We start from the raw sequence: 21,688 nt of genomic DNA, 5'->3' as shown, positions 1-21,688 counted from the left end.
TCATTTTTCCCTTCCTACTTTTTTTTTTTTTAACATATAATGTATTATTTGTTTCAGGGGTACAGGTCTGTGATTCATCAGTCTCACACAGTTCACAGCGCTCACCATAGCACATACCCTCCCCAATGTCCATCACCCAGCCACCCCATCCCTCCCACCCCCCACCACTCCAGCAATCCTCAGTTTGTTTCCTGAGATTAAGAGTCTCTTATGGTTTGTCTCCCTCTCTGGTTTCATCTTGTTTCATTTTTTCCTCCCTTCCCCTATGCTCCTCTGTCTTGTTTCTTAAATTCCTCATATCAGTGAGATCATATGATACATGTCTTTCTCTGATTGACTTATTTCACTTAGCATAATACCCTCTAGTTCCATCCACGTCATTGCAAATGGCAAAATTTTGGGTTTTTTGATGGCTGCGTAATATTCCATTGTATATATATATACCACATCATCTTTATCCATTCATCTGTTGATGGACATCTAGGCCCTTTCCATAGTTCGGCTATTGTGGACATTGCTGCTATAAACATTGGGGTGCAGGTGTCCTTTCGGATCCCTACATTTGTATCTTTGGGGTAAATACCCAGTAGTGCAATTGCTGGGTCATAGGGTAGCTCTATTTTCAAGTTTTTGAGGAACCTCCATACTGTTTTCCAGAGTGGCTGCATCAGCTTGCATTCTCACCAACAGTGTAAGGGGATTCCCCTTTCTCCACATCCTCGCCAACATCTGTCATTGCCTGACTTGTTAATTTTAGCTATTCTGACTGGTGTGAGGTGGTATCTCATTGAGGTTTTGATTTGTATTTCCCTGACGCGGAGTGATGTTGAGCACTTTTTCATGTCTGTTGGTCATTTGGATGTCTTCTTTGGAGAAATGTCTGTTCATGTCTTCTGCCCATTTCTTGATTGGATTATTTGTTCTTTGGGTATTGAGTTTGATAAGTTCTTTATAGATTTTGGATACTAACCTTTTATCTGATATGTCATTTGCAAATATCTGGAGAGGAGATTTTTTTTTTCTCTATATTTGGGCAAGGCAGATGAGACTATGGTGTAACCCGCACACGGATTCACTAAAAGTTCTTTCTTTTAAAAACAGGACAGAGGTAAGACACGAGAAAGAAAAAAGTTAAGTAGTTGAAAGTCTTATCCCAGGATGGATGATGGGTTGGAAAGGTTCAACCCTTTGAATAAGACACAGACCCATAGGAGCATTGATGACTACAGCCAGCAGATGGCAGCAGGGGGCCATGTCAGGAAAATTCACCCACAGGGAAAAGCCCCAGTTGGACCTTTGGGCCTAGGAACCAGCATCTACTGGGAATTGGTAGAGGATATGATGCATTTCCCAGCAGAAACAAAACAAAACAAAACAAAACAAAACAAAAAACATCAGTGCCAGAGTCTTCCAGAAGCCCAGGGTTAGAGTCTGGCATCGAAAATGAAGGGCCCACATAGCACAGTGATTATAGTCAACAATACTGTATTATAAACTTCCAAGCGGCTAAAAGATTAGATCCCAATTGTTCTCACCACAGAGGAGAAATAATTATGTGATGGGGTAGAGGTGTTAGCTAATACTATGGTGCTAATCATACTGCAGTATATAAATGTATCAAATCGACATGTCGTACCCCTTAAGCTGAGACGATGTTGTATATGGCAATTTTATCTGAATGAGTATTAAAAAAAAGAATAAATACAATGAAGGGTGCTCACTTCGGCAGCACATATACAAAAATTGGAACGATACAGAGAAGATTAGCATGGCCCCTGCGCAAGGACATGCAAATTCATGAAGCCTTCCATATTGAACACAAAAATACAAGGGTCCAGAGCCCTCAGTTGCCCTAGTCTGCGAGACAAAGAGGGGAAGGGAGGCACTGGAGCGGTGGCATAGGAGAAAGAGCGGGAGGAGGGTCAGTCTGTGACACGCAGGTGACAGTGGAGAGTAGGAAGCAGGTTAGAAAGGGTGGGGGTCATTTCTTTTTGTGTGACCTGGCAGTGGCACTGATTTTAATCTGCTCTAAGAATAAGAGGAAGCAACCCAAATGTCCGTCAATGGATGAATGGGTAAACAAAATGTGGTGTGTACACACAGTGGAATATTATTTGGCTTTAAAAAGGGAGGAAATTTTGGGGTGCCTGGCTGGCTTAGTTGGTTCAAGCGTCCAACTCTTGATCTCAGCTCAGCTCTTGATCTCCGGGTCGTGAGTTCAAGTCCTGCGTTGGGCTCCACGCTGGGCATGGAGCCTACTTTAAAAAAAAAAAAAAAGGAAGGAAATTCTGACACAGGCTACAATGTGGATGAACCTTGAGGACATTATGCCAGGTGAAATAGCCCGGTCACAAATACCGACCATAAAAAGACAAATACGGTATGACTGTACACATATGAGGTATCGAGAATAGTCAAGTTCATAGAGATAGAAAGTAGAATGGTAGTTGCCAGCGACTGAGGGGAGGGAGGAATGGGAATTTGTTGTTTAATAGGTATAGAATTTTGGTTTTGCAAGATGAAAAAGTTCTGGAGGTTGGTTGTACCACAATGTGAATATACTTAACACTACCGAGGTTAAAAATACTTAAAAATGGTAAAGATAGTAAGTAAGGTTCCATCTCTTCTGATCCTTAAGGAGTTGTAGGCCATGCCAGGCAGGGTGGTAGGACAGGCCGTTGACATCAAGTTAGTGTAAAAAAAAATAATACTTCACATTTAAATGGCACTTTGCTATTTTTTAAGACACATTTTTTTAAATTTAAATTTTGTTAGTTAACATACAGTGCAGTATTGGTTTCTGGAATACAATTCAGTGATTCATCACTTCCATACAACATCCAGTGCTCATCACAACAAATGCCCTCTTTAATATCCATCGCCCATCTAGCTCATACCCCACCCACCTCCCTCCATCAACCCTGTTTGTTTTCTATCGTTAAGAGTCTCTTATGGCTTGTTTCCCTCTCTCCTTTTTTTCTTTCCCCCCTACCCCCATGTTCATCTGTTTTCTTTCTTAAATTCTACATATGAGTGAGATCATATGGTATTTGTCTTTCTCTGACTGACTGACTTCACTTAGCATAATACACTCTAGCTATATCCACCTCGTTGCAGATGGCAAGATTTCATTCTTTTTGATGGCTGTGTAATATTCCATTTCTTTATCCATCCGTTAGTCAATGGACATTTGGGCTCTCTCTGTAGTTTGGCTATTGTTGATGATGCTGCTATAAACATTGGGGTGCATGTGCCCCTTTGAATGAGTATTTTTGTATCCTTTGGGTAAATAATAGGGCATTGCTGGGTCATAGAGTAGTTCTATTTTTAACTTTTTGAGGAACCTCCACACTGTTTTCCAGAGTGGCTGTGCCAGTTTGCATCCTACCAACAGTGCAAGAGGGTTCCCCTTTCTCCGCATCCTCGCCAACATCTGTCGTTTCCTGACATGTTAATTTTAGCCATTCTGACAAGTGTGAGGTGGTATCTCATCGTGGTTTTGATTTGTATGTCCCTGATGATGAGTGTTGTTGAACATCTTTTCACGTGTCTGTTAGCCATCTGGATGTCTTCTTTGGGAAGGTGTCTGTAGGAATCCATCAAAATCCTAGAGGAGAACACAGGTAGTAACCTCTTTGACATTGGCCACAGCTACCTCTTCCAAGACGTATCTCTAAAGGCAAGGGAAACAAGAGCAAAATGAACTTTTAGGACTTCATCAAGATAAAAAGCTTTTGCACAACAAAGGAAACAGTCAACAAAACTAAGAGGCAACCCACAGAATGGGAGAAGATACTTACAAATGACATAAGAGATAAAGGGCTAGTATCCAAAATCTATAAAGAACTTCTCGAACTCAACACCCAAAAACCAAATAATCCAGTTAAAAAATGGGCAGAAGACATGAGCAGACACTTCTCCAAAGAAGACATACAAATGGCTAACAGACACATGAAAAAATGTTCAACATCACTAGCCATCAGGGAAATCCAAATCAAAACCACAGTGAGATACCACCTTACACCAGTAAGAATGGCAAAAATTAACAAGACAGGAAACAACAAGTGTTGGCGAGGATGTGGAGAAAGGGGAACCCCCCTACACTGTTGGTGGGAATGCAAGCTGGCACAGCCACTCTGGAAAACAGTATGGAGGTTCCTCAAAAAGTTAAAAATTGAGCTACCCTATGACCCAGCAATTGCACTACTGGGTATTTACCCCAAAGATACAGATGTAGTGAAAAGAAGGGGCACATGCACCCCAATGTTCATAGCAGCAATGTCCGCAATAGCCAGACTGTGGAAGGAGCCAAGATGCCCTTCAACAGATGAATGGATAAAGAAGATGTGGTTCATATATACAATGGAATATTACTCAGCCATCAGAAAGCATGAATACCTACCATTTGCATCAGCATGGATGAAACTGGAGGGGATTATGCTAAGCGAAGTAAGTCAAGCAGAGAAAGACAATTATCATATGGTTTCACTCATATGTGGAACATAAGGAATAGCACGGAGGACCACAGGGGAAGGGAGGGAAAACCAAATGGGAAGAAATGAGAGAGGGAGACAAACCATGAGAGACTCTGGACTCTGGGAAACAACTGAGGGTTACAGAAGGGAGGGGGGTAGGGGAAGGGGTAACTGGGTGATGGGTATTAAGGAGGGTATGTGTGGTGATGAGCACTGGGTGTTATACGTGCCTAATGAATCACTGAACACTACAACAAGAACTAATGATGTACTATACAGTGGCTAACTGACCATAATAATAAAAGAGATAACAAGTGTTAATGAGGTTGTAAAGAGATCCTTATGCACTGTAGTTGGAAGTGTAAATTGGTACATTCACTGTGGAAAAATCTATGGAAGTTCCTCAAAAAATGAAAAATAGAACTACCAAATGATCCAGCAATCCATCTCTGGGTATATAATCCAAAGAAATGAAATCACTATCTCGTAGCAGAAGCAGACTAAAGCAATTGTGTTGTTGTGCCGATGCTTTCACTGACTCATAAATATGTGAAAACTTATCAAGTTGTATATTTTAAATGCATTCAGCTTATCTTACATCAATTAAACCTTAATGAAGATGTTAAAAATTAAAAAATTAAAAAAAAGAAAGGTGTCTGTTCATGTCTTCTGCCCATTTCTTAACTGGATTATTTGTTTTTCGGGTGTTGAGTTTGGTAAGTTCTTTATAGATTTTGGATACTAACCCTTTATCAGATAGGTCATTTGCAAGTATCTTCTCCCATTCCGTAGGCTGCCTTTTAGTTTTGTTGATTGTTTCCTTCAATGAGCAGAAGCTTTTTATCTTGATTGTTTCCTTCGATGAGCAGAAGATTTTTATCCCAATAGCTTATTTTTGCTTTTGTTTCCCTTGCCTCAGGAGACATATCCAGAAAGAAGTTGCTGCGGCCGAGGTCGAAGATGTTACTGCCTGTGTTCTCCTCTAGGATTTTGGTGGTTTCCTGTCTCACATTTAGGTCTTTCATCCATTTTGAATTTATTTTTGTGTGTGGTGTAACGAAGTGGTCCAGTTTCATTCTTCTGCATGTGGCTGTCCAGTTTTCCCAACACCATGTTTTGAAGAGACTGTTTTTTTTTCCATTGGATATTCTTTCCTGCTTTGTTGAAGGTTAGTTGACCATATAGTTGTGGGTCCATTTCTGGGTTCTCTATTCTGTTCCATTCATCTATGTGTCTGTTTTTGTGGCACTTTGCAATTTACACAGTTCTACTGCAGAAATACCTCACCTTGTCAAGTCCTCCTAACAACTAGTATGGAGGGGGGGTGGGTCTCTGGGTTAAAGGGAAGTGGGTGAGCTACATGGAGGAAACACAGGGAGTGAAAGGGTTAACACGGAGTAAAGGGACACATGATAGACTTGGTGGGCAGGTGGCAGAAATGGAAGTTGAAAGAAGCAAAGCAATCAGTTCGCAATCTACTTGATTCCTCTGTTTCTCTTCGGATGTGATAGTTGGTAACTACAGCCTTGTGTATTCAAATGTTTTGTTATTTCTGTGCCCCATTTTTCATAAGCTCTGTTCCGAGAAGCAGGACCTCTTCATAATTAAAGGTGCTTTTGTTCAAAGTTGGGCAGGTTACTTATCTCTCTTGGCTTTAGTTTTCCCTCTGATAATAGTTCCTGCCACTTCAAGCCTCAATGCATATTTTCTCTTTTCATGTGTCCAGCCCTTTGACCTCAAGAGCAAATGTCCCCCAGTGATTGGAATGATAGGGAATACCTCTTCGAGGTTTTCCTTCTCTCAGCTTGTCTTGCCACAGTATTCCTGAGAAGATCGCCAACGGCATCAAGCAGGAAAAGAACGTTTGCAACATACAGGTTTCATGCTTGGTAAAACTTGATGACTTCAGGGGTTTGGAAGAAAACAGTTGATGTGAGTGCGGAATTGGCTGGCCCCCAAACTTTTCAGAGGTTAGGTGGAAACCTCCAGGGGTGCTTCTTGCCAGAGATCTCCAACAATTTCCCTGAAGTATCTGATTACACTAGCTGGGGTGACAGTCTGGGTAATAAGGTAGAAATTTTCATTAGTCCAGCCCGGAGAATTGTAGCCATATTGAACACCAGGAAAATTTGGCTCTGACACTTTGGGTACATCCTGGCCTGCTGGAGATGGGGTGTTCAGTTCCTTCCATTCAACAAGTCCGTTCAAATTAAAACCTAATATAGCGCCTGGGTGGCTCGGTCGGTTAAGCGTCTGCCTTCGGCTCAGGTCATGATCCCAGGGTCCTGGGATCAAGCCCCGCATTGAGCTCCCTGCTCAGCAGAGAGCCTGCTTCTCCCTCTCCCTCTGTCTGCCGCTCTGTCTACTTGTGCTATCTCTCTGTCAAATAAATAAATAAATAATAAAATCTTTTAAAAAAAACCCTAATGTAGAATTCCTCACTTCTTCTGTTTGTTAACAATATCAATTACCTTAGCTGCTACAAAAATAAAAGAACTTCCTTCATTTGGATTTCTCAAACACTGATATGCACTGCTCACTCGAGGGTATCTGGAAATATTAACTAAAGGAGTTTATCTTATCCGGGGAATAAATTCCGAGCTTTAAAACTATTTAACTAAGATCACTTGATATATTTTATGACTAACACAACTGGACCAACCTGTATTTTAGGCTCAGTCAATGCAAAAATAAACAAAAACCTAATGCCAACCAGATTAAATTGTAAAACATTCACACAGTATTTGGGATCAGAAACTAAATATGTGTGGTTGACGACCGATGTCCCCCCTTCTCTGAGACATCTTTGCTCTTGGATTTTTAAGGATGACCTTGATTCATTTGCCGTGTACTTGCCTCTTGAAGCGAAGCACACAGTAGACTCTTAATAATTGTGCTTTTAATCCAGGAATTCTCCTTGATTCTCCAAAAGGGAGAATTTCTCTAGGCCATTTCCAGGTTCCTGCAGAGCCAAAAGATGCAGGAGAGCGTATTCGGCAAGCGTGCGCAGACAGTTTTGAGAACTTATCACAATAAGCTTTGTAACCCATGTGTTCTGGTTACTATTGCTTGTTAACAAATTACCCCTAAAACTGAGTGGCTTATTATAATAATTTTATTAGGCCCACTAATTTTATAGGTCGGGAATTCAGACAGAGCACAGTGAGAGTGATTTTTCTCTGCTCTGCCTTGTCTGGGGCCTTGGCTGGGAAGACTGAAAGACTGGGGCTGGAGTCATAGGGAGGCATCTTCATTCACACATCTGTCTGTTGGCTGGCACCTCAGGTGAGGATGTTGACCAGAACTCTGCTATGTGACCCTTCCATGTGATCTGGGCTGCCTCACAGCATAGTGGCCTCAGGCTAGTCTGACTTTTTACATGGTGAGCCAGGGCCTTAAACTTAGTGTCCCAGGGGGCAAGGCAGAAACTGCGTTGCATTTTCTTACCCAGTTTGAGAAACACACAGTATCACTTCTGCCTCATTCTATTGGTTACAAGCCAATCGCAAGCCCATGCCAGGTCAAAGAAAGGGGACATAGGCCATACTTCCTGGTGGAAGGAGAATCAAAAAATTTGTGGATGTGTGTGATGGTTAATTTTATACAACAACTTCACTGGATCATGAGGTGCTCAGATATTTGGCTAAACATTATTTTGTGTGTGTCTGTGAGGATGTTTCTGTATGAAATCAGCAATTATATCAGTGAAGTCAGTAACGTGGTTTGCGCTTCCCTCTGTGAATGGGCATCATCTAATCCACTGAGGGTCTAAATTGATCAAAAAAGTGGAGGAAGGAAGAATTGGCCCTTCCTGCCTGATTGTTTGAGCTGGGACACCCTCCAGTGTTCCTGGTTCTCCACCCCCAGTGTTCCTGGTTCTCAAGACTTTAGCATTAATTCCCTCAAGGTTCATCCAAGTTGTTGCAAATTGCAGGATTTCCTTCTTTCTCGGAAGAAATAATGACTGGGTAAATAATGTTCCAGTGTGCGTGCTTGTGTGTGTGTGTGTGTGTGTGTGTGTGTATACACATATATACCACATCTTCTTTATCCATCCATTCACTGACAGAAATTTAAGTTGTTTCCATATCTTGGCTGTTGTGAGTAATGCAGTGAACATGGGAGTGCAGATATCTCTAAGAGATCCAGATTTCAATTCCTTTGGATGTATACCCAGAAATGGGATTGCTGGATCACAGGACAGTTCTATATTTAATTTTTTGAGGAACCGCCATACTGTTTTCCATAGTGGCTGCACCAATTTGCATTCCCACCAACAGTGTAAGAGGGTTCCCTTTTCTCCACAGCCTCACCAACACTTGTTATTTCTTTTTTTTAAAGGTTTTATTTATTTATTTGACAGAGAGAGACACACAGCGAAAGAGGGAACACAAGCAGGGGGAGTGGGAGAGGGAGAAGCAGGCTTCCTGCCGAGCAGGGAGCCTGATGCGGGGCTCGATCCCAGGACCTCGGGATCATGACCTGAGCCGAAGGCAGACGCTTAACGACTGAGCCACACAGGCGTCCCAACACTTGTTATTTCTTGTCTTTTTGATGATAGTTATTCTAACTAGTGTGAGGTGGTATCTCATTGTGGCTTTAATGTTCATTTCTCTGATGATTAGTGATGCAGAGCATCTTTTCATGTATCTGTTGGCCATGCATATGTTTTTTTTGGAAAACTGTCTATTCAGTTCCTCTGCCTATTTTTAAAATTGGGTTAATTTTTTTTTTTGCTATTGAGTTGTATAAGTTCTTTATATATTTTGGATATTCACCCCTTATGAGATGCATGATTTGCAAATATTTTCTCCTATTCTGTAGGTTGCCTTTTCATTTTGTTGATTATTTCTTTTGCTGTGCAGAAGATTTTTAGTGTGATGTAGCCCCACTTATTGATTTTTGCTTTTGTTGCTTGTGTTTTTGCTGTCATATCCAGGAAACTGCTGCCAAAACCAACGTCAAGGAACTTTTCCCCTATATTTTCTTCTAGGAGTTTTATGGTGTCAAGTCTTAAATTTAAGTCTTTAACCCATTTTGAGCCCATTTTTGTGAATGGTGCAAGATATGGGTCCAATTTCATTCCTTGGCATGTGATAATCCAGTTTTCCTAGCACCATTTTTTGAAGAGATTATCATTTCCTCATTGAGTATTCTTGGCTCCCTTGTCAAATATTGGTTGACTGCATATGTGGAGGTTTATTTCTGGGCTCTTGATTCTGTTTCACTTTTCTCTGTGTCTACTTTCATGCCATTACCATACTGTTTTGTTTACTATAGCCTTGCAGTATAGTTTGAAATCAGGATGTGTGATGCCTCCCACTTTGTTCTTTCTCAGGACTGCTTTGACTATTCATGGTCTTTTGTGGCTCCATACACATTTTAGGATTGTTTTCTACTTCTGTGAAAAATGCCATTGGAATTTTGATAGGGATTGAATTGAATCTATAAGTAGCTTTGGGTAATATGGACATTTTAATGTTATTAATTCTTCTGATCCATGAACACAGAATATATTTCCATTTGTTTGTGTCTTCGTCAATTTCTTTCATTGAAGTGTTATAGTTTTCATGAAATAGAAACCAAAAGAACAGTAGAACAGATCAACAAAACTAGGAGCTGGTTCTTTGAAGGAATTAATAAGATTGATAAACCCCTGACCAGACTTATCAAAAGAAAAGAGAAAGGACCCAAATAAATAAAATCATGAATGAAAGAGGAGAGATCACAACCAACACCAAAGAAACACAAACAATTATAAGAACATATTATGAGCAACTATATGCCAACAAATTAGGCAATCTGGAAGAAATGGATGCATTCCTAGAGATTATAAATTATCAATACTGAACCAGGAAGAAATAGAAAACCTGAACAGAACCATAACCAGCAAGGAAATTGAAGCAGTAATAAAAAAATCTCCCAACAAACAAGAGCCCAGGGCCAGATGGCTTCCCAGGGGAATTCTACCAAACATTTATTTTTTTAAAGATTTTATTTATTTATTTGACAGAGAGAGACACAGCCAGAGAGGGAACACAAGCAGGGGGAGTGGGAGAGGGAGAAGCCGGCTTCCCGCTGAGCAGGGAGCCCAATGTGGGGCTCAATCCCAGGACCCAGGGATCATGACCTGAGCCGAAGGCAGACACTTAACGACTGAGCCTCCCAGGTGCCCCTCTACCAAACATTTAAAGAATTAATACCTATTCTTCTGAAGCTGTTTCAAAAAATCGAAATGGAAGGAAAACTTCCAAACTCTTTCTATGAGGCCAGCATTACCTTGATCCCCAAACCAGACAAAGACCCCACCAAAAAGGAGAATTACAGACCAATATCCCTGATGAACATGGATGCCAAAACTCTCACTACTGGCCAATGGGATCCAACAGTACATTAAAGGGGTTATTCACCACGACCAAGTAGGATTTATTCCTGGGCCGCAAGGTTGGTTCAATATCTGCAAATCAATCAATGTGATACAATACATTAATAAAAGAAAGGACAAGAACCATATGATCCTCTCAATAGATGCAGAAAAAGCATTTGACAAAGTATAGCATCCTTTCTTGATCAAAACTCTTCAGAGGATAGGGATAGAAGGTACATACCTCAGTATCATAAAAGCCATCTATGAAAAACCCACAGTGAATATCATTCTCAAGGGGGAAAAGCTCTCAGCCTTTCCCCTAAGGTCAGGAACATGGCAGGGACATCCACTATCACCCCTGCTGTTCAACATAGTACTAGAAGTCGTAGCCTCAGCAATCAGACAACATAAAGAAATAAAAGGCATCTGAATTGGCAGAGAAGAAGTCAAACTCTTACTCTTTGCAGATGACAAGATAGTCTATGTGGAAAATCCGAAAGACTCCACCCCCAAATTGCTATAACTCATACAGGAATTCAGCAAAGTGGCAGGATATAAAATCAATGCACAGAAATCAGTTGCGTTTCTATACACTAACAATGAGACAGAAGAAAGAGAAATTAAGGAGTCAATTCTGCTTACAATTGTACCCAGAACCATAAGATACCTAGGAATAAACCTAACCAAAGAGGCAAAGGATCTGTACTCAGAAAACCATAGAACACTCATGAAAGAAATTGAGGAAGACACAAAGAAATGGAAAAACCGTCCATGCTCATGGATTGGAAGAACAAATATTGTTAAAATGTCTATGCTACCTAGAGCAATCTACACAGTCGATGCAATCCTTATCAAAATATCATTAACTTTTTTCACAGAGCTGGAACAAATAATCCTAAAATTTGTATGGAACCAGAAAAGACCCTGAATAGCCAAAGGAATGTTGAAAAAGAAAATCAAAGTTGGTGGCATCACAATCCCAGACTTCAAGCTCATTACAAAGCTGTAATGATCAAGACAGTATGGTCTTGGCACAGAAACAGACACATAGATCAATGGCAGAGAATGGAGAACCCAGAAATGGACCCTCAACTATATGGTCAACTCATCCTTAACAAAGCAGGAAAGAATATGCAATGGGAAAAAAACAGTCTCTTCAACACATGGTGTTGGGAAAATTGGACAGCCACATGCAGAAGAATGAAACTGGACCATTTTCTTACACCATACACAAAAATAGACTAAAAATAGATGAAAGACCTAAATGTGAGACAGGAAACCATCAAAATCCTAGAGGAGAACACAGGCAGTAACCTCTTCAACCTCGGCCACAGCAACTTCTTGCTAGACACGTCTCCAAAGGCAAGGGAAATAAAGGCAAAAATGAACTATTGGGACTTCATCAAGATAAAAAGCTTTTGCACAGCAAAGGAAACAGTCGACAAAACCAAGAGACAACCGACAGAATGGGAGAAGATATTTGCACATGACATATCAGATAAAGGTCTAGTATCCAAAATCTATAAAGAACTTATCAAACTCAACACCCAAAGAACAAATAATCCAATCAAGACATGGGCAGAAGACACGAACAGACATTTCTCCAAAGAAGACATCCAAATGGCCAACAGACACATGAATAAAGGCTCAACATCACTTGGCGTCAGGGAAATACAAATCAAAACCACAATGAGATACCACCTCACACTGGTCAGAATGGCTAAAATTAACAAGTCAGGAAATGACAGATGTTGGCGAGGATGCGGAGAAAGGGGAACCCCCTTACACTGTTGGTGGGAATGCAAGCTGGTGCAGCCACTCTGGAAAACAGTATGGAGTCTCCTCAAAAAGTTAAAAATAGAGCTACCCTACGACCCAGCAATTGCACTACTGGGTATTTACCCCAAAGATACAGATATAGAGAAAAGAAGGGACACCTGCACCCCAATGTTTATAGCAGCAATGTCCACAATAGCTGAACTGTGGAAAGAACCCAGATGTCCATCAACAGATGAGTGGATAAAGAAGATGTGGCATATATATATATTAATTTATTTATTTACATATACAATGGAATACTACTCAGCCATGAAAAAGGGGAAATCTTGCCATTTGCAATGCCATGGATAGAACTAGAGGGTATTATGCTAAGAGAAATAAGTCAATCAGAGAAAGCAATTATCATATGATCTCACTGATATGTGGAGTTTAAGAAACAAAACAGAGGGGCGCCTGGGTGGCTCAGTTGGTTACACAACTGCCTTTGGCTCAGGTCATGATCCTGGAGTCCTGGGATCGAGTCCCACATTGGGATCCCTGCTTAGCAGGGAGTCTGCTTCTCCCTCTGACCCTCCCTGGTCTTGTGCTCTCTCTCTCTCTCTCTCATTCTCTCTCTCAAATAAATAAATAAAATATTTAAAAAAAAGAAACAAAACAGAGGATCATAAGGGAAGAGAGGAAAAAAATAAAACAAGATGAAACCAGAGAGGGAGAAAAATCATGAGACTGTTAATCATAGGAAACAAACTGAGGGCTGCTGGAGGGGAGGGAGGTGGGGGGCTGGGGTAACTGGGTGATGGGCATTAAGGAGGGCACATGATGTAATGGGCACTGTTATATAAGCCTGATGAATCACTGACCTCTACCTCTGAAACCAGTAATACATTATATGTTAATTAATTGAATTTAAATTAAAAAAATGTTAAAAAACCCCCGAAGTTCTCACCAAGGTCTTTGGGGCCCACCATGATGGGGTGTGCCGGCCTCTCAGACCACCCTTCCCTTTGCTCACTCGGCTCCTGACCCACTGGTTTTCTTTGCTGCTTCAGATATGACTTCAGAGCCTCACACTCGCTGGTACGTCTGCCAGAACACCTGGCATGGCTCATTCCCTCTTTGCAGGTTTCTGCTCTCCTTAGCCCCTCCTTGCCTATTTCACCTTCAGCCCCACATTCCCTTCTGTCCCTTTAACCTGCTTTACTTCTCTTTGCCACACTGATCACTACCTATATTATCATAAGGTTTGTCTCCCTCAGTAGAATGTGAGGTTCATAAAAACAGGGACTTTTTGCTGTAGTTCACAGCTTCCCCCGCTCCCCCCGGCCCCGGGATTCAGAACAGTGCCTGGCACATGGTGGATTATCAGCAAATATTTGTAAACGAATGAATAAACACAAGCATCAAAAAAACAACTGTAAAAAAAAGAAAGAAGGTGATCAAATAAACTCATTTGTTGGTCAGGTGTTAAAAAAAAGGATTATAGTTTTCAATGTACAGATCTTTCACCTCCTTGGTTAGATTTATTCCTAAGTATTTTATTGTTTTTGAGGCTATTATGAACAGGATTATTTTCCATATTTCTTTTTCAAGTGTTTCGTTGTTAGAGTATAGAAATGCAACAGTTTTCTGCAGGTTGATTTTGTATCTGCAACTTTACTGAATTCGTTGATTAGTTCTATCAGGTTTTTGGTGGAGTCTTTAGGATTTTCTACATATAAGATCACGTCATCTGAAAAAAAAAAAAAAAAAAAAAAAAGAAATGCAGAACCTTGGGCCCAGTGCCTAATCTGCATTTTAACAAGATCTCCATTTTGCACATTAAAGTTTGAGAAGCACAAACAATTTATAAAAAAAAAAAAGATCACGTCATCTGCAAACAAAGACAATTTTACTTCTTTCTTGATTTGGAGACTTTTTTTTAAATAGAAAACGTCTTTCTTTGATTTAAATTCAATTAGCCAACATATAGTACATCATCAGTTTTTGGTGTCGTGTTCAATGCTTCATTAGTTGCATATAACACCCCACGCTCATCACATCGCATGCCCTCCTTAATGCCCATCACCCAGTTACCCCTTCCACCCACCCAGCTCCCCTCCATTAACCCTCAGTTTGTTTCCCGGAGTCAAGAGTCTCTCATGGATGCTTTTATTTCTTTTTCTTGCCTGATTGCTCTAGCTAGGACTTCCAGTACTATGCTGAATAGGAGGGGTGAGAGTGGGCACCTTTGTCTTGTTTCTGATCTTAGAGGAAAAGCTTTCATACTTTCATCATTGAGTTTGATGTTGGCTGTGGGTTTGTCGTGTTGACATATGTTCCTCCTATACCCAATTTGTTGAGAATTTTTATCATGAAAGGATGTTGTATTTTGTCAAATGTGTTTTCTATTGAAATGATCATATGATTTTTATTTTTTATTCTATTAATGTGATGTATCACATTTATTCAGATGTGTATGTTGAACCGTCTTTGCATCCAGGGATAAATCCCACTTGATCATGGTGAATGATAAATGGTACTGGTTTTTCAACTTTTATTTGCAATTGTTTATTACTAGTATATAAAAATAGAATTGATCGTGTGCGTGTGTGTGTGTTGTCCTTGTATTGAGTCACTTCGCTAAACTCGTTGATTAGTTACAAGTCACTTTATGGATTTTCTGGGATTTTCTATGCAGACAACTATCATGTTGTCTATAAATAGAAACTGTTTTATTTCTTTCTTTGCAGTCTGTATCCTTTTAAATATTTATCTTGCCTATTGCTTTGGCAGGACTTCCAGTACTGTCCCTATTTGTTGATAAATGATGAACTATACACCATGAGCACATGGGATTTATCCTGGGAATGCAAAGCTGATTGAGTACTCAAAATCAATCAGTGAATTCCATCATATTGAAAGAAGAAAAAAACACATGATTTTATCAATTTCTGCAGAAAGGCATTTGACAAAATCCAACATCTGTTCATAAAAAACAAACAAACAAACAAACAAAAACCTCTCAGCATATCTGGAACACAAGAAACACACACACAAACACACACACACACAGAAAACCCTGTAGCTAACATCACACCTCATGGTGAAAGTCTAAATGCTGGGCGCTTGGGTGGCTCAGTTGGTTAGGCGACTGCCTTCGGCTCAGGTCATGATCCTGGAGTCCCGGGATCGAGTCACGCATCGGGCTCCCTGCTCGGCGGGGAGTCTGCTTCTCCCTCTGACCCTCCTCCCTCTGATGCTCTCTGTCTCTCATTCTGTCTCTCTCAAATAAATAAATAAAATCTTCAAAAAAAAAAAAAAGTCTAAATGCTTTCCCCTAAGATCAGAAACAAGATAAGAACGCCCACTTTCACCACACTACCTGGAATTAATATATTGTTTTCTTTCAAGTGAAGTGTAGAAACCTTATAACTGCCACCATAGCATTGCTTTCCGGCTGGGTGCAAAAGAACCGAGAAAAGAAAAAGAAAAACATAACTGAAGATTTCCGTACTTTGAATTTCGGAAGACTCCTTTCCCACCCCTCAAGCCTGAACTAGAGCACTCCTTTCGGAGCTCTCTTTGTCAGTGCTAAAGCCCACTTATGGGTTTTAGGCTGCTTTGAAAATTCAGGACAGGGGGGCACGTGGGTGGCTCAGTCGTTAAGCATCCGCCTTCGGCTCAGGTCATGATCCCAGGGTCCTGGGATCGAGGCCCACATCGGGCTCCCTGCTCAGCGGGGAGCCTGCTTCTCTCTCTCTCCCTCTGTGATCTCTCACTCTTGCTCTCTCTCAAATAAATAAATAAAATCTTAAAAAAAAAAAAAGAAAAAAAAAAGAAAATTCAGGACAGGGGATGCCAGAAAGAGGAAAAACAAAAAACAAAACAGTAAACACACCACTGGTTCAATGATAATTTGAGTTCTGACCTTTCCTTAAAGTGCCTACTCTCATTTACTTTTTAGAGTCTCTCTCTCTCTCTCTCTCTTTTTTTTTTTTTACTTTTTAGAGTCTTGAAATAACTGCCCCATGCAGTCTGCCCAGGATTGACAGCTGGGTTTGGTGGGAAGGACAGGTAGAGTGTGCCATGCCATAAAGAAATCCAGGCTAGATGACTGAATGATTGATTAGAGGCTATCTTAGAGGTTCCAGCCCCAGCCACCCTTAGAGGTCAAAGAACCCAGATGAACAGAGCTGCATACAGATCCCAGGCAAGACTAGTAGAAAAGCCGCCGGCTGAATTCCAGCCACCTCACAGAGCTGTGAGAAAGAAATTAATAATAATAATAATAATAACCTTTTAATTTTTAATTGTGGTAAAAAACAAAAATGTATGGGATGCCTGGGTGGCTCAGTCGCTGAAGCATCTGCCTTCGGCTCAGGTCATGATCCCAGGGTCCTGGGATCGAGTCCCCCATCGGGCTCCCTGCTCAGCAGGGAACCTGTTTCTCCCTCTGCCTGCCGCTCTCCCCTGCTTGTGCTCGCTCTCTCTCTGACAAATAAAATCTTTTTAAGAACCACAAAAATGTATAATTTGCTGTCTTAAAGTATACAGTTCAGTAGTGTTAAGTACTGTTGTACAACAGATCTCCAAAACTTTTTCACTTTGTAGAACTGAAATTCTGTCCCCATTAGACAACTCCCTATTTCCCCCTCCTCCCAGACCCTGACAAACTACCCTTCTATCTTCTGTTTCTATGAATTCGACTACTTTAGATCCCTTGTGTAAGTGAAATCATCCAATATTTGTCTTTTTGTGACTGGCTTATTTCACGTCACATAATCTCTGCCAGGTTTGTTTATACTAAATAAACTATTTTATAAAAGGATTTTATTTCTATTTGAGAGAGAGAGAGAACGAGAGGTGGTGGGAGAGGCAGAGGGAGAGGGAGAAGCAGACTCCCTGCTGAGCAGGGAGCCCGACACAGGGCTCGATCCCAGGACCCTGGGATTATGACTTGAGCCGAAGGCAGACATTTAACCGACTGAGCCACCGTGGTGTCCCTGAATAAATGATAATTTTAAGCCACCAAGTTTTCGGTGGTTTGTTATATGATAATAGATGACTGATAAGGGCCCATCTGATAAGGTTTGTTTCCTGAAAGGAATAAACATTTTTATTTATCCATTGAAGGTGTTGAACCTATAAGAGAATTAAGAAAATCAGCTTATTTTGCTGATAGTTTGCAGCATATTTCTTTTATTATTATTATTATTATGTTCAGTTAGCCAACATATAGTACATCATTAGTTTTTGATGTAGTGTTCAATGATTCATTAGTTGCATATAACACCCAGTGCTCATCACCACACGTACCCTCCTTAATACCCATAACCCGGCTACCCCTTCCTCCCACCCCCCTCTTCTGTAACCCTCAGTTTGTTTCCCAGAGTCCAGAGTCTCTCATGGTTTGTCTCCTTCTCTCATTTCTTCCCATTTGGTTTTCCCTCCCTTCCCCTATGGTCCTCCGTGCTTTTCCTTACGTTCCACATATGAGTGAAACCATATGATAATTGACTTTCTCTGCTTGACTTATTTCACTTAGCATAATCTCCTCCAGTCCCATCCATGTTGATGTAAATGGTGGGTATTCATCATTTCTGATGGCTGAGTAATATTCCATTGTATATATGGACCACATCTTCTTTATCCATTGATCTATTGAAAGGCATCTCGGCTTTTTCCACAGTTTGGCTATTGGAGACATTGCTGCTAAGAACATTGGGGTCCATGTGGTTCTTCCTTTCCCTACAACTTTGTCTTTGGGGTAAATACCCAGTAGTGCAATTGCTGGGTCATAGGGTAGCTCTATTTTTAACTTTTTGAGGCACCTCCATACTGTTTTCCATAGTGGCTACACCAGCTTACATTCCCACCAATAGTGTAAAAGGGTTCGCCTTTCTCCACATCCTCGCCAACGTAAAAAGCATAGTTCTTTTTAAAAAATAATTGGATTGTATGATAGTGTCTTGATTAACAATCATTCTTCCTCCCCACCGCCCAACTTTATTGAGTTATAATTGACAAATGACATTGTGTAAGTTTAAGGTTATAATATGATGAGCTGATACACATATATATTGCAAAATGATTACCAGAATAAGCTTAGTTAACACCTTCATTATATCATTATGATTTTTTTGTGTGTGGTGAGAACATTTAAGATCTATTCTCTTAGCAACTTTCAAGTATATAATACAGTATTAACTATAACCACCATGCTGTACATTAGATTCCCAGAATTTGTTAATCTTATAACTGTAAGTTTGTACCTTTTGACCAACATCTTACCTTACCCTCCAGCTCTTGACAACCACCACTCAACTCTCTGTTTCTGAGTTTGACTCTTTTAGATTCCACATATAAGTGAGATCATACAGTATTTGTCTTCCTCTGTCTGACTTATTTCACTTAGCATAATGCCCTCAAGATCCATCCATGTTGTTGCAAATGGTAGGAGTTCCTTCTTTTTCATGGCTGAATAATATTATATAGTACATAGAATAATAAAATAAAATACATATATATAAAGAGAATGTTAAATGTCATATATATGTATATATATAAGACATTTTCTTTATCCATTCATCCAATGACAGATACTTGTGTTGTTTCCATGTCCTGGTTATTGTGAATAATGCCACAATGAACATGGGAGTGTAGATATCTCTCTGAGATTCTGATTTCATTTCCTTTGAATATATACCTAGAAGTGGGATTATTGGATCATAGGGTAGTTCCATTTTCTAATTTTTTGAGGAGCTTCCATACTGTTTTCCACAGTGGCTGCACCAATTTATATTCCCACCAACAATGTTCCATATTCTTCTTTTTTAAATAAAGATTTTATTTACTTATTTGAGAAAGAGAGCACGAGTGGTGGGGTGGGGCAGATGGAGAGGAAGAAGTAGACCCCCCACTGAGCAGGGAGCCCGATGCGGGGCTCAATCCCAGGACCCTGGGATCATGACCTGAGCTGAAGACAGACGCTTCACCGACTGAACCACCCAGGCGCCCCAGTGTTCCACATTTTTGCCAACACTTCTTATCTCTTGTCTTTTTTAATAGCCATTCAAATGGGTGTCAGGTGAGATGTCGTTGTGGTCTTGATTTGCATTTCCCTGATGAGTGATATAGAGCATCTTTTCATGTACCTGTTGGCCGTGTGTGTCTTCTTTGGAAAACAGTCTATTCAGGTCCACAGCGCATTTTAAAATCAGATTGTCTTTGCTTTTTTTCTATTCAGTTATAGGAGTTCCTCATTCGTTTTGGATATTAATCCCTTATCAGATCAATGGTTTACAAATATTTTCTCCCATCCCACAGGTTGTCTTTTCATTCTGTTAATTGCTTCTTATGCTGTGCAGAAGCTTTTTAGTTTGAGGTGGTCCCACTTGTTGATTTTTGCTTCTGCTGCTCTGCCTTTGGTGATATGCCCAATGTAGCATATTTTGAGAACACTGCTTTGACTGGTTCAGACATGTGGTTGGATAGTGTAGCCAAATTTTTGGAGCTTTAATTTTCACTGCTTGGTTCAAGTTGGCTCTCCATATAAAGAAACAGGAACTGATGTTTAAAATTCATTTCAGATGGCAGCACATTTACTAATTCATAGGGCTGGGAGGGAACTTCATAGAATATTTATTTAGCTCCTGTCTCCAAGCAGATTTATACTAGACAAATAGAGAGCAGGCCTTTTAAAGGGACTGGTAGATTTATCTTAAAGAAACTATGGTATAGTGGTTAAGAGCACACAGTCTTTAAAGCTAAACCACCTGACCTTAAGTCTGGTTTATACTATGAACTATCTGTGTGACCCTAGACAAATTATTTACTTTCTTTGTGCCTCACCAGCCTCATCTGTGAAATGGGGATAATGATAACACCTACTTCACCATCCCCTAGATGAGTTAACACATACAAAGGCATAGTGAACGCTCAGTAAATATTTACCATATTAGTAAATCACTCCAGTGTTTAATCACATCTTCAATATCAAAAGCTTTCCTAAGCTTTTCTTTTTTTTACAATTTTATATATTTATTTGTCAGAGAGACACACACAGAGAGAGAGAGAGAGCATGCGCACAAGCAGGGGGAGTGGGAGAGGGAGAAGCAGGCTCCCCGCTGAGCAAGAGGCCTGATGCGGGGCTCGATCCCAGGACCCCGAGATCATGACCTGAGCAGAAGGCAGACGCTTAACTGACTGAGCCACCCAGGCGCCCCCCCCTAAGCTTTTCAATATGTGTTTCTAAACTCATATTACAGAACTTAAAAAAGAAGAACACATAAGGGAGGGTCTCATTTGTATTTTACCTCCAGCCATGGAGGTAAGAGTATGTTGTCATTTAATAAATACAGATTGAGCACCTAGAATGTGCTGGGCTCTGTGTGAGGGGAATAAGAGACACTACTCTTGATCTCAAATCTTGCATTTTATCATAATGGAAGAAACAAAACACATAAATAAGCCAAACCAAGATAGCCATAGACTGTAAAACTGCTGAGACAGAATTAAACAAGGCACTGTAATAGAAAGTACCTGGCAGGGTAGGACCGGAGTAGTGTCTAGATAGGGTCGTCGTCAGGAAAGGTCTCTTCATGAGCATGACACGTCAGCTGAGACTGGGAGGATGAGAAGGAGCCAGACACACACAGGCGCGGGCAAAGGAACAAATGGTAGGCATTTTTAGGAAAAGGAAGAAACAGGGAAAACATACCTCTTCTATATTTCTCTGCTACTTAAAAACACCGTGAAAGTCATCGTTTGCTGGCATAACAGAAAACTGCTACCCAGAGGTCTGCTCTCCATTATTTCTGTCATTTTATTTCATTCATGAGCAGATCACGGTGTTTCATGATTACAGCAAACTGTAAAGACTGTCCGTGCAAGAGCAAGAATTTAGACCTGCAGCCGAGCTTGATCTGAACACATTTGATGATACGATGCGGTCAACTTGACCATCAGAGCTGCTCCTCCCACTCATCTTCCAAATGATGCCATTTGATGCCTTTTTTTTTTTTTTTACAACTCTTGGTATCCGATATTGATTAAAAATAAAAAAGGGTAAGTGAACAAATACATACTC

At 40.5% G+C, this 21,688-nt stretch overlaps 1 non-coding gene across 1 annotated transcript; it reads left to right on the top strand.

Annotated features, from left to right (window-relative positions):
- The first annotated feature begins 1,713 nt into the window (after positions 1–1,713).
- Positions 1,714–1,817, top strand: LOC116646193. The gene has a single exon (XR_004302090.1). It is a non-coding gene; the product is annotated as a U6 spliceosomal RNA (small nuclear RNA).
- The last annotated feature ends 19,871 nt before the right edge of the window (positions 1,818–21,688 follow it).

The sequence above is a fragment of the Phoca vitulina genome, unplaced genomic scaffold (assembly GCF_004348235.1).
Source record: "Phoca vitulina isolate PV1807 unplaced genomic scaffold, GSC_HSeal_1.0 scaffold35, whole genome shotgun sequence".
NCBI classification, from domain to species: Eukaryota; Metazoa; Chordata; class Mammalia; order Carnivora; family Phocidae; genus Phoca; species Phoca vitulina.
Note: the sequence above shows the minus strand (reverse complement) of the source record. Positions and strands in the feature narration are given on the sequence as shown.